This window comes from Macaca fascicularis, chromosome 8 (assembly GCF_037993035.2).
Source record: "Macaca fascicularis isolate 582-1 chromosome 8, T2T-MFA8v1.1".
Classification (NCBI taxonomy): Eukaryota; Metazoa; Chordata; class Mammalia; order Primates; family Cercopithecidae; genus Macaca; species Macaca fascicularis.
In genome coordinates this window covers 138,714,376-138,732,774 of record NC_088382.1, presented here as the reverse complement: position 1 = coordinate 138,732,774, position 18,399 = coordinate 138,714,376, and the positions used below count along the sequence as shown (strand labels likewise).

Here is an 18,399-nt window from a genome sequence, read left to right as displayed (position 1 = left end):
ATGTGTGAGACATAACACCCCTCTTTGTGCCAGAATAGGGTAGTTGTGGGGGAGGGCCTGGCCAGGACCTCCCAGCTCCACCACTTGAAATGATTTACTAGCTACATCGTCAGTGTTCCCAGAGTACACAGCCACCCGCCTCTGGGAGAAGGAGAAAGATGGATACCTGGGGCTGCAGCCACACCTCCCCTCATGTTTCAATGTAGTACTTCATTCTTTGGCACTTTCAGAGAATCAGAATTCACACCACCGGCACCCCCAACACATATGTGTCCACACTCGGGAAAATTTACATACGTGAATCAGTGTGAAGGATACATATGGACACTGTGCTGTGCTGAGAGATGTTTGAAGGTGGAGATTACTCCTCTTTTGGATTTGTATTCTCACATTGCCTAGCAATGCCTGGCGCAGAGCAGATGATTAATACATTCTTTTTGAATGAATACATGAATAATTATAATTATAACCATTTAGTTAACACTTAATAAGTGCCAGGTATTGAAGGAAACGCTTCATAAACATTCTCTTGTTTAACCCTCAAAACAGACCATTAAATTAGGTGCTATTTCTCTCCCCATTCTACTGATATGAAGAGTGAGGGTTAGGCAAGGACACCCCCAGCCAGAGGTAGCAAAAGACATCTCACTCCAGAGTTGACACTCTTAACACTTTTCTCTACAAACTCATCTACTCAAAGTGTAAGGTAAAAATATTTCTACCTATGTGATGTACAAATAGCAGCAGTGTTATTGCCAAGGTACAAACCCCCAGCCGCAGGCCCCAATTATACAGTGTCTCAGACATTTCTTTCTTGACCTTTCTCCCCATCCCCAGTTGTTAGAAACTCAATGGAGGCATCAGCTTCAGAGTAAAGATTGCATGTTTCCAAGTGATAGGAAAAGCACCCTGGGTTTAGCTCCCTTCAGTGAGTACAGATATTTTCCTGAAGGGTGAACGGGCAGGTTCCTGGCTGTATTAGTTTGCTGTCACTACCAGAATAAATGATCACTACTTTCCCCAAGTGTTTTTATGTGTCCCTTGGAACTGGGTAAAGCCCAGTCCAAGGGCTTTACCATGTCCATCATATATATCCTACCTATTTCTGGCAGAGTTTATTATAGGCATTTTATCTTTTTAACTTTTAAGTTCAGGGGTACATGTGTAAGTTTGTTATGCAGGTAAACCCACATCATGGGAGTTTGTTGTACAGATTATTTCATCATCCAGGTATTAAGCCTAGTATCCATTAGTTATTGTTTCTGATTCTCCCTCCTCCCACCCTCCACCCTCCAGCAGGCCCCCGTGTGTGTTGTTTCCTCTATTTGTCTATGTGTTCTGCAACTTCCATAGTTCGCCTTGATAATTTTTCAACTTTACAATGGTGCAGAAGTGATACACATTCAGTAGAAACCAAGCTACCCATACAACTGTCCTGACTTTCACTTTCAGTACAGTATTCAATAAATTACATGGGATATTTAAAAAATGATCATCGACTTAGCATTTTAAAGTAACACTCATTTATTATCTCACGGGTTGGCAGGCCAAAAGTTTCAGGCAGGCTTAGCTGGGAGTACTCATAGTTTCACGAGGCTGAAATCAAAGTGTGGACCAGCTGGACTCTTGTTCAGAGGCCTCAGGAAAGAATCTGTTCTCAAGCTCATTTGGGTGGTTGGAAGAATTTAGCTCTTTGCAGTTGCAGGATGGAGGGCCCTGTTTCCTTACTGGCTGCTATTGTTTGAATGTTTGTGTCCTCTCCAAAATTCATGTTGAAACTTCATCATTAATGCAACAGTATTAAGAGGTGTGGCCTTTGGGGAGTAATTAGGTTATGAGCACGTTGCCCTTATAAATGCATGAATGCTCTTGCAAAAGGGATGGAGGGAACTAGTAAGGACCATTTTGTTTTCTCGTTCCTCCCACCAGGTGAGGACACAGTGCTTGTCCCCTCTGGAGAAGGACATAGTATAAGGCACCATCTTAGAAGTAGACACTGGGCCCTCACCAGACAGCAAACCTGCCAGTGCCCTGATCTTGAACTTCCCAGTCTCCAGAACCATGAGACATAAATGTATGTTGTTTATAAATTACCCAGTGTCAGGCATTTTGTTATGGCAGTACAAACAGACTGAGACACTGGCTGTCAGCCAGAGACATTTTTTCCTCTTAGAAGCTGCCCACATTCCTTCCCCTGTGGTCCCTTATATCTTCAAACAGGAAAAGCACACCAATCCTTCTCATGCTCTGAATCCTTCTGTCTTCATCTCTGTAAACACCTGGAGCAATTATCTTCTTTTAAAGACTCCTGTAATCATATTAGAGCCATTCAGATACTTTCATCTTAAGGTCAACAGTGCCGTATAGCATAACACAACTACAGGAGTAATTCAAAAGTTCCAAAGATTAGGGCATGGGATCTTGGGCTATTCCTGGAAATTCTCCCGGTTACACTTCCCTTGATTATAATTGAAGGCAAGAAAAGGAGAAAGCTTTATAGGAAGAAAAAGGGGATCAACCCAGGCACACCTTGGTAGTGACCCACCATGTTAAAAAATCTGCCAAAGTGGAATGGAAGAATTGCATTAATTACTTCAAAAATAAGCAAAGTACATCAGGAGAGAGCAATAGCCTACCTATTTTTCAAGGTGAACTTGCAATGTTATATAGAAGAAAGAAAAGAAGAGGGAAACCTCATTACACAGTCCTTGGTTCCATAGGAGTAGTTTGCCTGTATTGACTCCTTATTGTATACCAGGCACAGTTCTAAGTGCTTTACATGTATTAAATCATTTGCTATTCAGATAAAGGTATTATATTCATATATTACCACTTTCATTTTACATAAGAGGATTGAGGAACTTGCCAAACATTGCACAGCTAGTGAGTGTTATAGACAGGTTTTGAAAGCAGATAGTCTGGTACCTGAGACTGTGCACTTACACTAGATACATTTGGAATCTTAGCCTTTTGGGGATCCAGTCATGAAAGAACTAGGTCAAAAATTGGGATATAAAATAGGGGCCTGTGACTCCGTGACACTGACTAGGGCCAGTGGGGGTCAGTGTGGTCTGGTGGAGAGACTCTGAGGTTTAGAGGTAAGAAAGTCTGGTGTCCAGATGCAACAATTAAAGTTAAGAAGGTTGTGACCTTGGGCAATTCATTGCAGTCCTCTGAGCCTCATATTCTCATTTATAAGATGTGGATAATAACACCTAGCTCTGTCTTTAAGGGATTGTCATGTGATTCAGTGATGTGCAAGTATTTTAATGGATTATATAAACCTAAGATATTGTTGCCATCTAATATTCATGTTTTGTTTCTTCTCGATCTCAGTGGTCATGTGATTCCAAGAAGGGTAGCTTTGTTAGTTAAGAGTGATTTTTGTAATCTTAGGCCAAGATTCTTGCTACCTGCAAGTTTTGTGTTAATACATAAAGTACTACCATTCATTCTTTCCTTTTCATAGTCTGTCTTTGTTTTCCTTCATGTAAAGCCAGTAAGTGTTAATATCTTTGAGGAATTCTATCAGAGATTATCAGAGGGTATTATCCTATAGAGTGAGTGGAAGATGAGAAACTGAAAGTAGGAGATGGGAGAGAGTTGGGACAAGGACTAAAGGAGACAGGAGGAGAAAAAAGGCTGAGTGACCTCTTAGACTTTTACTTTTCTCTGTAGATGGTTAGAAGGGCAAGTGAACTGGAGAACTGGAGAAGTCAAGGGAAAAGGTGATGTTAGAAGTAGCTTCTTTGTATAAATGAAAGGGAATTGGGTAGACACATGTTAAAGGATTGTCAAGAAACACTTAGAGTCTGGCTGAGATGGGAAATCATAAATTTGTTATGAAGTCAATTAGCATGATTATGCAATTTTCATCCAGTAAGTCACAGCTGGAGAACAGAAGAAAAAATTCTGTGTCTGCATAAAACTCAGAGAGAAACTATATACTTATTATGCATCAACAATTCATCCACTCATTAATTTTAAAAAATTTATTATCTGCTATGTTCCAGACATTGTTCTAGGCACTGACAATAGAACAATAACAAGCCAGGTCAATTTTCTGTCCTTGTGGAACTTGCAATTTTATGGCAAGAAATAGAATGTTAAATAGGCAAATAAGTACATCATTTGTGTAAATGCAGAATGTGATTTATCTGTTATCAACTGTATAGGTAGATATTGATATATATATGTATATGTATAAATATCTATATACATGCATAAGCCTATATATCTATATTGATATGTATGTATATGTATATCTGTATCTATAATCTAACTATCCATATGAAATCACATAGGATTATAACTCTAGCTGGTGAAACACTGTCTCTGAAATTGTTAAGGTATTAAGTATGCATTCCTGTATTAGTCCATTCTCACACCGCTATGAAGAAATATCAGAGACTGGGTAATTTATCAAGAAAAAGGCTTTAATTGACTTACAGTTCCCTATGGCTGGGGAGGCCTCAGGAAACTTAGTCATGGCAAAAGGCACCGCTACACAGGATGGCAGGAGAGAGAACAGTGTCAGCAGGGAAATGCAGATGCTTATAAAACCACCAGATCTTGTGAGAACTTGCTGACTCTCATGAGAACAGCATGGGGGAACCACCCTCATGATTCAATTATCTCCCACCAGATCCCTCCCATGACACATAGGGATTGTGGGGATTACAATTCAAGATGAGATTTGAATGGGGACACAGAGCCAAACTGTAACATTCTGGTCCTAGCTCCTCCCAATTCTCATGTCCTCACATTTCAAAACACAATCATGCCTTCCCAATAGTCCCCCAAAGTCTTAACTGCTTTCAACATTGACCCAAAAGTCCAAGTCCGAAGTCTCATCTGAAACAAGACAAGTCCCTTCAGTCTATGAGCCTGTAAAATCAAAAGCAAATGAGTTCCTTCCTAGATGCAATGGGGGTACAGGTATTCGGTAAATACACCCATTTCAAATAGGAAAAGTTAGCCTAAACAAAGGGGCTACAGGCCCCATGTAAGTCGGAAATCCAGTAGGTTAGTCATTAAACTTTAAAGTTACAAAATGATCACCTTTGACTCCATGTCTCACATCCAGGTCATGCTGATGCAAGAGATGGGTTCCCATGGCCTTGGCAGCTCTGTCCCTGTGGCTTTGCAGGGTACAGCCCTCTCCTGGCTGCTTTCATAGGTTGGTGTTGAGTGCCTGCAGCTTTTCCAAGTGCATTGATCAAGTGATCGGTGCATCTACCATTGTGGGGTATGGATGATGGTGGCTCTCTTCTCACAGCTCCACTAGGCAGTGACCCTGTGTGGGGACTCTGTGGGGTCTCTGACTCCACATTTCCCTTCAGCACTGCCCTAGCAGAGGTTCTTCATGAGGGCTCTGCCCTTGCAGCAAACTTCTCCCTGGACATGCAGACATTTCCATACATCCTCTGAAATCTAAGCGGAGGTTCCCAAATCTCAATTCTTGACTTCTGTGTACCCACAGGCTCAACCCCAGGTGAAAGCCTTCACATCTTGCACCCTCTGAAGCAATGGCCTGAGCTGTACATTTGCCTCTTTTAGCCAAGAGTGGAGCTGAAGCAGCTGAGATGCAGGGGGCCATGCCCTGAGGCTGCACAGAGCTAGATTCTACCTCATGAGCCCTGGGCCAAGCCCAAGAAACCATTTTTTTCCTCCTAGACTTCTGGGTTTGTGATGGGAGGGGCTGCTGTGAAGGTCTCTGGCACACCCTGGGGACATTTTCCCCATTGTCTTGATGATTAACATTTGGCTGCTCAATTACTTATGCAAATTTCTGCAGCCAGCTTGAATTTTTCCTCAGAAAATAGATTTTTCTTTTTTTTCGCATGGAGGCTGCAAACTTTCCAAAACATTACATTCTGCTTTGTCTTGAATGCTTTGCTGCTTAGAAATTTCTTCCACCAGCTACCCTAAATCATCTCTCTCAAGTTCAAAGTTTCACAAATTTCTAGGGCCAGGGCAAAATGCCACCAGTCTCTTTGCTAAAGCATAGCCAAGAGTCACCTTTGCTCCAGTTCCAAAAGAGTTCCTCATCTCCATCTGAGATCACCTCACCCTGGACTTTATTGTCCGTATCACTATCAGCATATTGGTCAAAACCATTCAACAAGTCTCTAGGAATTTCCAAACTTTCCCACATCTTCCCATTTTCTTCTGAGCCCTCCAAACTGTTCCAACCTCTGCTCGTTACCCAGTTCCAAAGTCACATCCACATTTTCAGGTATCTTTATAGTAGCATCCCACTACCTGGTACCAATTTACTGTATTAGTTTGTTCTCACACAGCTAGAAAAATACCAGAGACTGGGTAATTTATGAAGAAAAGAGATTTAATTGACTCACAGTTGCTCATGGTTGGGGAGGCCTCAGGAAACTCAGAATCATGGTGAAAGGCACCTCTTCACAGGGCAGCAGGAGAGAGAATGAATGCCAGCAGGGGAAATACCAGATGCCTATAAAACCATCAGATCTTCTGAGAACTCATTCACTATCATGAGAACAGCATGAGGGAAACCGCCCCTATGATTCAATTACCTCCCACTGGGTCTCACCCATGGAATGTGGGGATTATGGGAATTCAATTCAAGATGAGATTTGAGTGGGGACATGGAGCCAAACCCTATCAATTACCTAGGCTGTTTTCCTCCTTTATTTTTCACAGTAGGTTGTTATTGAGACTCATACATTCTCAGTTCCTCCATGCACTAGTCTAGTCTGTTATGGGTAGGCCAGTCATTCCACAGAGGAATTGTATTGAAAATCTTGATTCTGGCAATAGCTCAAGCTGTAGTCTCCTGTCAAGCTTTACTGAGAGTAAACAGGTAAATTTGATTCTCATCTATCTGACTCTTGATACATCTCTCAAGATAAAATCAATTTGCATTATCACATTAGCCTGGGAAACACTGTTCCCTTCCATTTTATAGAAGAGATGTTAAATATCTTTTTCAAGGTCTTATGGATATAAAGTTCAGAACCAAGATTTGAACCCAGATGCTATGCCCAAGGCCAGTGCTCATTTTACTGTTTCACCAAGTTGTACTACGGAATTCCTTGGAGGAGTGGGGAGTAGGAGGTACAAGGGAAAGGGATCAGTTGGTATTGATAAGAGTGACTCCAGGGCCGGGCGCGGTGGCTCAAGCCTGTAATCCCAGCACTTTGGGAGGCCGAGATGGGCAGATCACGAGGTCAGGAGAGCGAGACCATCCTGGCTAACATGGTGAAACCCCGTCTCTACTAAAAATACAAAAAAAAAACTAGCCGGGCGAGGTGGCGGGCGCCTGTAGTCCCAGCTACTCAGGAGGCTGAGGCAGGAGAATGCCGTAAACCTGGGAGGCGGAGCTTGCAGTGAGCTGAGATCTGGCCACTGCACTCCAGCCTGGGCGGCAGAGCAAGACTCCGTCTCAAAAAAAAAAAAAAAAAAAAGAGTGACTCCAAAAGAACTAGCTAAAAGGAGCAAAAAACAAAAAAAAGTGAAGCCAGAAAGGAGAGGTGGGCTCTACCTTAGAAAATAGAGGTCAACGGTTTGAACGTTTTCCTGAAGATTTCTAGGATATTAAGAGAGGGAGGGTGATGTAGATGGAGAGAACAATCTGGTAAGGCTCTGAACTGGATTCTACTGGGAAAGCATGGTTTAGCATTTCATTGTGAGCTTCTACTTTAAGATGGTGTTGGTCTTTCCTTGATGACAGGTATTCTTTTATTCCTGGTTAAGTTTCTGGATGCCATCACAGTGGGGCACATATAGTAAGTCCTCTGTAGTTTTTAATTTAATTCATTAATTCAGATGTGTGAAGTACATTTGTCACATGGTAAGTGCTCCAGCAAATGGCAAGAGCTCCCCAAATATTGTTTGCTATTACTATTGTTGTTGCTTAATTTCTCCAAGTACGCTTAAGACTGAACAAATAAAAAAGTCCTACTGTTGCAGAAAGGGAGGAGATTATTTACCTTTAAAACAAACAATTCGCTAGACTCTAAGGTATATGCAATTGAGAAAAGAGAATCCTTTTGTTGATAATAAAACTCTTGACAAGGCATTTGATGAATACACTGAGGATCATTTAATGAGCTGAAACTACAGCCTCCTCAAGTTTACTTCCTCTGATGTAAGGGAAGAGCAGTGTTGTTTTTTTTTTCCCCTCAAAGACCTTCATGTTAACATTCCAACTTACTCAGCATCAACTGAGTCAGCATTTCATTGTGAGTGACAGTCTAGTTCAGTGAAGAGGCAAAATGGTTTATTTATAAGTCTCTTTCTCAACTGAGATCCTGGGAAAACTACTGTTCTCAAAAGTAAATAAAGGTCAAGATGGCTTAATGCATACTCAATGGTAAGTCTAGTGATGTTTCTTTCATGATGGGCAGGTCTGCAAACTCTGAACTATTCCTGGATCTATCGGCATAAAATTCTAGGGGCAAATGTGCCATATTGGACCCTGCTTCTCAGCACTTTTATCCACTGCCTGCACAGTCATGACACTCATTAGGAGGACTGTGATGATAGCTTCTCAGCTAGTCTCTCTGCCTTCCAGCTTTCTGCCTGTCCCTACTCCATCCTATTCCCTCAGGACAGATCTACGATTCTTAATCACAATTCTGAAAACCTCAGCCTCTCTCTCATAAGGCTTAATGCATCAAGCTAAGAGCTATCATTTATTGATTGGTGACCATGTACCAGACAATTTTTACCATGATTTTTGTCTGTTTTGTGTAAACACATACCTCAGTGCCTAGAATTTTAAGAATTCTATATGTCTGCCTCAAGGATATTGGTTAGATGAAGATATGATATCATTTTATCTTTAATATTGCCTCATGTCATATTATTTACCTGTTTTGGTAACCTGAGGTTGATGATAGTTAATTAAATTATCCAAAAATGTAGGAGAGAACCCAGGTTTAAATTTCAGGCCTGTGTGATTTCAGAGCTCATTCGTTAAACTAATATTCAATTCTGGCTCAAAATGGCATTTAAGCAACTGACCTAAAGACCCTGAAATGGTAAGTCCAGCCCCTACTCTCCTCAAGTCCTCCAGTAGGACCCACAACCTGCTATTTTCAACACGTCTCACATCATGGTCTCCACTTAGTTCAAATGCTGGCTGGGCGCAGTGGGGCCCGCCTATAATTCCAGCAATTTGGGAGGCCAAGGTGGGAGGATCACCTGAGGTCAGGAGTTCGAGATTGCCTGGACAACATGGTGAAAACCCATCTCTGCTAAAAATAGAAAAATTAGCCGGGTGCAGTGGTGTGTGCCTGTAGTCCCAGCTACTTAGGAGACTGAGGCAGGAGAATCGTTTGAACTCTGGAAGCTGAGATCGCACCACTGCACTCCAGTCTGCGTGACAGAGAGGAAACTCTGTCTCAAAAAAAGAAAAAAAAAAAAAAGAAAAAGATAATGTCCTTTAAGTCCCATCACACTCACCATCTCCAAAAAGCCAGTCCAGATGGTCTCTACCATAGATTCTCCTTTGAATTCCTGCCACAAACTCACTCACACTCATACTTTGATGCAAACAATTTGCATGTTAAATTGTTTGTAAAGGAGTAAGAGTCTTGCTGAATTTTTATGTTCCCCACAGGCTTTGAAAAAGCACCGGACACCAGGAAGGGTGTTAGTAAATGCTTTTTTAAACTAAATCATGTTAAATTTGAAATTAACCCCTGTCGACTTCTAGTTTCTCCTGTCAGCGGTAGAGAAGGGGATATTTACTAGAAAATAAGTTCCCCCAGTTTGAGAAAATGTTGCAAGCCAGAAAAGAGTTTGGACCAATCCCCAAAAGCAAATTTTCTCATCGCCTGGATAGGGACTGAGAAAAAGAGTCACTTCTTTTTTTTTTTCTTGTGCTCTGGGCATCACTCCCAGCCTCCCCTAATTTTTGAAATCAAGCTTCTGGGAACACTGAGTACACATGTGCCTCGCCAGTCCCTGACACACAGAGGCATACACCCATTCCATAGAACTTTATCACATCCAGACTTACAAGCAAATATCCGAAAGTGGGAGGCAATGGGGAGAAACAAAAAGTAGAACTACCTCATAGTAGTAGAGGTTTTGCACTGCTGAAAAACAAGGCAGGAGAGTCATCCTTACAGAGAGATGTTGGGGATATTTCTGGTGCATTGCTTTGGAAATCATCAAATAGAATCCTAAATGCCAAGGCCTGGAAACCTATCTCCACTGTTCTTTTCTTTCTTTCTAAAGCTGGCAGAACTGCAAGCTGAGATAACAGCAAGGTATTTTTAGCTGTGTATATTGATTTTTTTGTCCTTGGAAGCTACTATATTCTATTATAACCCAAAAACAACACGTGAAAAAAGCCAGCTGCGGCAAAAATCTCATTTAAAGCAGCAGCATAATAATAATGATATTAAAATAATATGTTTGGAAGTATCTAAAGTTACAAATAATGCCTTTTGACTGACTGTTCTGCAGCAAAACCATTAGGTGAATAAAAATTTTAAGATGCGGTACGCTTGCTGGCAAACATTAAACAATACAAGACAGGGATAGTCAATATCAATAACTGTCCCTGAAAAAAACAAGCAATCAGAAAAAGCTGGACGTGGGTATCTTCATTAAAAAATTTCTCACTATCCAGACTTTCTATCTCTCTCCATAACATCATTATCCAAAATCGAAGTGATTTTTCTTAAATCTTTGCTGCTCTCTGCCTGTGCAATACCAGGGACTAGATGGATTTTATGACGTTACTTGTTCTACTGAAGGTATTACCTGTAAAAAATCTTCCTCTTCTTCCTGTACATTACAACCACCAGCTAAGCTCCTTTTGTGTCCCTCTTGGAACACCATTACATCCTATACCTGGCTTTCCTTTTATTGCCGTTTTGTGTGAGAGGAAATATTTTCTTCTCCTTCTTGAGTTTCTGTCTGGGGCCTCTAGAAAATAGATTCTTTGATTTGTTTTTTTTGGAAGTGGCCCTTCTCTCCACTCCTGCTTTCATTTCTTCCCATAGGAGGAGTAACTATTTAGAGCATTCCTGAAATTGGTAAGGTATTAAGTCTGCAATACCTAGGCTTCTTTCCTCCTTTATTTTTCAGAGTAGGTTGTTATTGAGACTCATACATTCTCAGTTCCTCCATGCACTAGTCTAGCCTGTTACGGGGAGGCCAGTCATTCCACAGAGGAATTGTATTGAAAATCTTGATTCTGGCAATAGCTCAAGCTAAGTCTCCTACCCAGCTTCATTGATAGTAAACAGGTAAATTTGATCCCCATCTATCTGACTCTTGGATAAATCTCTTAAGATAAAATCACTTTGCATTATCACATTAGCCTGGGAAACACTGCTCCCTTTCATTTTATAGATGAGGCTTAGAGATGTTTAAGATCTTTCTCAAGGTCTTATGGATATAAAGTTTAGAACCAAGATTTGAACCCAGAAGCTATGCCCAAGGCCAGTGCTCATTCTGCTGTTTCACCAAGTTGTACTACTGAGCTCCCTGGAAGAGTGGGGAAGAAAGAGGTACAAGGGAAAGGAATCAGTTGATATTGATGAGATGATTCCAAAAAGACTAGCTAAAAGGAACAACCACCAAAAAAATAAAGTCGGAAAGGAAAGGGAGGTTCTGCCTTGGAAAATAGAGAAAGGGGTGAAGGGTTTGAACGTTTTCCTGAAGATTTCTAGGATATTAAGAGAGGGAGGGTGATATAGATTGAGAGTACACTCTGGTAAGTCTCTGAACTGGATTCTACTGGGAAAGCATGGTTTAGCATTTCCTTGTGAGCTTCTACTTTAAAATGGTATTGGTCTTTCCTTGATGACAGGTATTCTTTTATTCCTGGTTAAGTTTCTGGATCCCATCACAGTGGGCCACATATAATAAGTTCTCCATACTTTGTTATTTGAATTCATTAATTCAGATTTGTAATGTGCACCCGATAAGTGCTCCAGCAAATGGTAAGAGCTCTCTAAACATTGTTTGCTGTTGCTATTATTTAAAACCTGGTAGATACAGCCAGAATGCTAATCCCAAAACCTTCATTTTCATGGTTTAATTTTGATCAGAAAACCTGCATCCATCTGCCAATTACACTGGATACTAGAATTTTATGTTTGGATGCAAAGTTGAGAGTTATATTGGACACTAACTAATCTAATAAAATAGTCTAAAATCAATGAAGATAATAATGTAATTCCCAAGTCAGTACATCCAGTGATTAGGATGTCATAGTTTTTGTTTTTTAAATATTTTGACACAAATTGTACATAGTTATGATGTACAACATGCAGTTTTGAGATATGTATATATTGTGGAATGGCTAAATCAAGCTAATTAATATATGTATTACCCCACATACTTATTATTTTTTGGTGTGTGCTGAGAACAGTTATACTCTCTTAAAAATTTTCAATTATGCAATGCATTATTAGCTATAATCATCTTATCGGACAACAGAGCTCTTGAACTTATTTCTGCTATCTAATTGAAATTTTGTGTCCTTTAATCAACATCTCCCCAATCTTCCTACCACAACCCCCAACACCTGGTAACACCATTCTACTCTCTATTCCTTTAAATTCAACTGTTTTAGATTCTACAGATAAGTGAGATTATGTGGTATTTATCTTTCTGTACCTGTTTGATTTTGTTCAACAAAATTTCCTCTAGGTTTATTCATGTTGTTGCAAATAAGAGGATTTTCTTCTCTGTTAAGGCTAAATAGTATTCATTGTGTATGTGTGTGTATATATATAGAGAGAATATATACACATATATTTGTATATGGTATATATATGTGTGTGTGTATATTCTTTGTTCATTCATTCATTGATGAAAGTAACCCCTTATCTCACACCATATACAAAAATAAACTCAAAATGAATTTAAGACTTAAAAGTGCAACCTGAAACTATAAATCTACAAAAAGAAAATGTAGGTCGGGTGCAGTGGCTCACGCCTGTAATCCCAGCACTTTGGGAGGCCAAGGTGGGCGGATCATGAGATCAGGAGATCGATCATCCTGGCTAACACTGTGAAACCCTGTCTCTACTAAAAATACAAAAAATTAGCCAGGGATGGTGGTGGGTGCCTATAGTCCAAGCTACGCCGGAGGCTGAGGCAGGAGAATGGCGTGAACCCGGGAGGTGGAGCTTGCAATGAGCCGAGATCACACCACTGCACTCCAGCCTGGGCGACAGAGCTAGACTCTGTCTCAAAAAAAAAAAAAAAGAAAACCGAAGAAAATGTAGGGGAAATCTCCATGAGCTCCATGATATTGGTCTGGGAAATGGGTTTTTACATATGACCCCCAAAGCCCAGGCAACAAAAACAAAAATAGATAAATGGGATTACATTAAACTAAAAAGCTTCTGCAATGGAAAAGAAACAACAGAGTGAAGAGACATCTGATAAGGGGTTAATATCCAAAATATATCAGAAACTGAATAGCAAGAAAACATACAGCCTGATTTAAAAATGGTCAAAAGGCCTAAGTAGGTATTTATGGCATACAAATAGCTAACAAGTTTATGAAAACATGCTCAATGCCACTAATTATTAGGGAAATGCAAATTAAAACTACAAATAGATGTCCCCTCTCACTTGTTAGAATGACTATAATAAAAAATACAAGAAACTAAGAAATGTTACTGAGGATTTGGAGAAAAAACAACCCTTGTACATTGTTGGTGGGAATGCAAATAAAGAAGACCATTATGGAAAACACTATGGAAGTTCCTCAAGAAATTAAAAAAGGAACTACCATATAATCTAGCAATACCACTACTGGTATATATTCAAAGTAAATGAAATCAGTATGTCAGAGATGTCTGCACTCCCGTATTCCTTGCAGCACAATTCACAATAGTCAAAATATTGTTAGAGAAGGTTTCTCCATGCTGAATTGAAACCTATCTCTGCATATCAATTTTTGGTATTGATTAAGGTATTTGGTGAAACACATGTGAGGCTCTTGCTTCCAAAGTTAAGTAAAATGGGTGAGTTCATATGGTTGGTAGTTGGTGTGAGGCTTCAATCCATTTCTGGCTGGCTGCAATGTTTATATTCATAACCCTTGTGTTGCCTTAATCTTTGTGTTGCCTTAATCCCTGAGCATGAGTTTTACTATATAGAAACTTCATGAAGGAAGGAATCACTTACTAATGAGCTTTGTCTCCCCATGGTATCTAGTAAAAAACCAACACATATAATTTAGAAAATATTGGTTAAGTGAAAGGGGTTAACTCTGTTCCCTTTTTCACAAAGGGTTGAACCAACCACATTCCAAACCTGTCCACATATGTTTGAGTATTGATTCTGTCATTTGCCCTTTTTTCCAGTATTATCTGGGGTTAAAATCCAAAACATATATGAAACTGAATAGTAAGAAATCATATAACCTGATTTTAAAATGCGGAAAAGACCTAAATAGAAATTTCTTTAAAAAAAAAAAGACATACAAATGGGCAACAAGTTCCATGTTTATCTGGAAGAAAGGGCAAATCTGAAAATTGGATCAAGAGCTGTTTACATCTTTTAAAGTGAATAAGCACTATCACATAGTGGCTTGGTGCGTGGATCCTGAAGTCTGATTACCTGGGTTTAAAATCTGGCTCCTCCAATTCTTGCTGTGTTAGCTTGGGCAGTAACTAAATGTATCTGTTAATAGGAAGAAAATAGGACTTTCACAGGGTTAGTGTAACAGCTACGACCTGCTTTCTACATACACTTTCTAACAGGTTCATAAGGCTGTAGAAGGAGAGACTTTGTCACATATATTGATAATATCAAGGCGATATGAGTTACACCCTTATTCTGTTTAAATATTTTAATGTATTTATCAATCTGGGAAATAAAGGCTGAGGTTTTATGCAGTTAACTTATGCAGAATTTTGGGGAGCCCCTTCTTGTTCAGTGTATTCCGTGCCAGAATCCTTCCTGAGTTTGATAAAAGATCTCTTACGTTGTTTGATTCCATAATCTAGTTTCTTTTCCTTATTAGAAATTGGAGTAACACTTCTCCACTTTCACTTCCTAATACCCTTCATTCTACATGATTTTACAAGATGATTTGCAGTTCCTCTGTACTTATATCAGCAAGATCTTCTGGTACATTTAGAAGTCATTTGTCTGCACCTGGAAGCTTGAACGAACATAAAGAAGATAAGGCTTACTCTGTATCACCTCACATTGTAGCCTTCAATTCCCCATTAACTGCATCTGTTTCATGGCTTTCAGTTTGCAAATCATTCACTTTGATTTAAACAACAGGTGCATAAAAACAAAGCAGCCATGGTTTTCTCTGCCATCTGTTAACACACCACCATCTGCAAGCATTGGTCTACTCTTCCTTCCTTTTGTGCATTCTTCCCTGTTACTTCAAACTACTGATCAGGAAGTTACCTTAAGGACTCGCCTATTCCACTTGTCTCTTATTCCATTCCTACGTATCCCTGTACCATTCTAAGAAAGCAATGTTTTAATGATATTAATGATATACAGGTTAATTCCTTTTCTGAAGATCTCTGGAGAAGAAGCTGTCCCATACTTGCTGCTAATACATTTCAAAGTTTAGCAGTTCAAATTCTTAGGAAATAATTATTTTTTATTTTTATAGATTTACGGGTGTGCAAGTGCGGTTTTGTTACATGGGTATACTGCATAGTGGCTAGTGTAACCATCACCCAAAAGGGTACACTGTTAGAGAAGGTTTCTCCATTCTGAACTGAAAACTACCTCTATATATCACTCTTTGGTATTGGTTAAGGCATCTGGTGAAACACAGATGATGCTCCTGCTTCCAAAGTTAAGTAAAGTGGATGAGATTTAGGGAGTGCAAGCTAAGGAATTTGGAAATGACTAATGGGAGATTGATTTCTGATCTATGAGGATCATCTGATCCACGTGCCTGTCCCATGGAACATGGGTCATACTGGGAATTGAGGCCCTTTGTTTAGGTTCAATCAAGGTTTTCAGATGGAGGATGTTAGAGGGGGTGTGCTAAGTGAAAATGCTATATAAGCTGCATGCTTTTGATAAGCGGTTGTGGTTCTCCTCTCCACCCTGCCTGCACTGGACCATCACTGTATGTAAGTCCTCAATAAACCCTATGTCTCCTTTGCTGGCTTCAGGACTCCTCCAGCCTCTTGAACCTGGTACCATTCCTGCTGCAGTCAATATGAGTCCAGCACAACAACCAAAGACAACCAATTAAGATCAGTAACTTAGAATCATAAATGACTGATTCATAGATCTGGAACATCATTAATCCTTTATTCAGATGTTATTGACTGCCTTTTGTGTGCCAAGCTCTCCTCTAGGTGCTAAGATCACAGAAACTCCATCCTCGAAAAAACTTATTGTCCTTTAGAGGACATTGAATATGCTCTTTGTCTTCAAGTGATGAGACCTGATGGAGGATTATAGCTCTGAGCCTGAACTTGGTTTCCCTAATTACCAGGCTCTGCTCTCATAGATGCGTCTACCAAGGTACGTCCTGATTGCACAAAAAAATGATGCAAGAGGCTGAGCACAGTGGCTCACACCTGTAATCTCAGCACTTTGGGAGGTCGAGGCCGGTAGACCACTTGAGGTCAGGAGTTCAAGACCAGCCTGGCCAACATAGTGAAACCCCGACTCTACTAAAAATACAAAAAGTAGCTGGGTGTGGTGGCGTGTGCCTATAGTCCCAGCTACTCTTGGGAGGCTGAGGCAGGGAATCACTTGAACCCGAGTGCATCACTGCACTCCAGCCTGGGTGATGGAGCAAGACTACAACTCAAAAAAAAAAAAAAAAAAAAAAAAAAAAAAGATGCAAGAAACGCCTCTGCCAGTCTTATTTTCTCTGCAATAGGATACTTTTTTCCCTTCAGTATGTTGAGTCTGGTGATTAACACAATACAGTATATTGCATGTATGTGTTTAAGGGGTTTCTGGGAATCAGTTATAATTTTGTCTCCCATTCCCAGATTAGAATGTAATCCTGTCTGCATTAGAGTCAAGCAGACCTGAGTTTAAAGGCTACCTCTGCTACATATCAACTTGGTGGTCTTCAACAATGAGTGCATCTCTCTAATCTTCAGCTTGTTCATCTGCAAAATGGGGATAATAACCACTCCCTCAAAATATTACCATGAAGATAGAGCTCATGTGCCTACCCTCAAAATCTTATTGTGTCAGAAAATAGCCATTATTGTTATTGTTAGAGCTTTCCTGGTTATTTTTTCTATTCTTGCCACCCTGACGTAGATCTTCAGAACTCAAATCTACAGACTCTAAGATTTTCAGAAGCCATACAATTCAACCTTCTTTCTTTATAGATGAGGAAATTGAGGAGTAGATAGGTTAGGCCCCTTGTTCTAAGTCATAGAGCTAGTTCAATTACTGAGCTGGAGTTAGAAAACAGGTGTCCTGACTCTTAATCTGGTGATCATTTCCACCTCACAAAAGCTCCTAAAGGGAGGTTTTATTGCCTAAAATTTTAAGCCCCATGTGAAGCAGTGTCTCATCGACCAACATTGAACAAGGACTACAGTGACTTTCATTAGTTCAATGGCCATTACCAACTAAATACCTTGAATACCTAGTTTCATTAATCCAGACAGAACCATGTCGAACACTAAAATACCAGGCGTAAAACATCTTTCACCTACTTCTCATAACCATCCATGAGTAAAAGTAAGAATGCACATATTCCCACAGCAGAGACAGGAAATTACACTCCACTGTGGTTATGAGATTACATCTTTTGTATTAATAAAATTGCTCATGACACTGTGATTCCCTGCTACAGTCTTACCGACTTCTGCTTCCACTCTTTCCTCTACCTGCCACACTCTAGAGAATGCATGCAATAAAAACTCTTAATTATTTTCCATATATTTTTATCCTTTTAGCAACTCCTATAATAAAAAGATAGTGCTGTGGGGAAGTAGTTGCCATGGAAACTGACCAATGATAAACAGTCTCTCACTGTTGCATGATGTGAAGCAGGAAGACAGGAGCAGTCCACAGCTCTCAGGAATGTGAAGGTAGTTGTGGATCACGTTGCTCTCCCAGCCCTATCTGCCTGGATGTTTGGACCTTACAGGAGCATTGTATATTTGTCCATTTTAAGTGACCCTAGAGGTATGACGGGAGAGTGTCATGACATATCTTCAGGTGCATCTGACACAAAGGAAAGCAGCCTACTGGACCCACAGACCCTAGAGAGTTACAAAGAAATACATTTTTTCAATGACCTTACAAAGGTTTGCCCTGGGCTGGAAGCAAAGCAACCTGGGTTGTTAGCTCAAGCGTACAACAGGCTGTTTGCCTGGCAGAGCACATTCAAGTTGGCAGATTAAATTCACAAGCTCTGTTTCTTGATGATTCTTAAATAGATACGCTTTGGGTCAGCCTTTCTTAGTTCAAATC

General features: G+C 40.1%; 1 long non-coding RNA gene across 1 annotated transcript in view; it reads left to right on the top strand.

Moving 5' to 3' along the window:
- Window positions 1-18,399, top strand: part of LOC135964568 (uncharacterized) — a 282,514-nt gene that overhangs the window by 25,718 nt on the left and 238,397 nt on the right. The window lies entirely within an intron of this gene.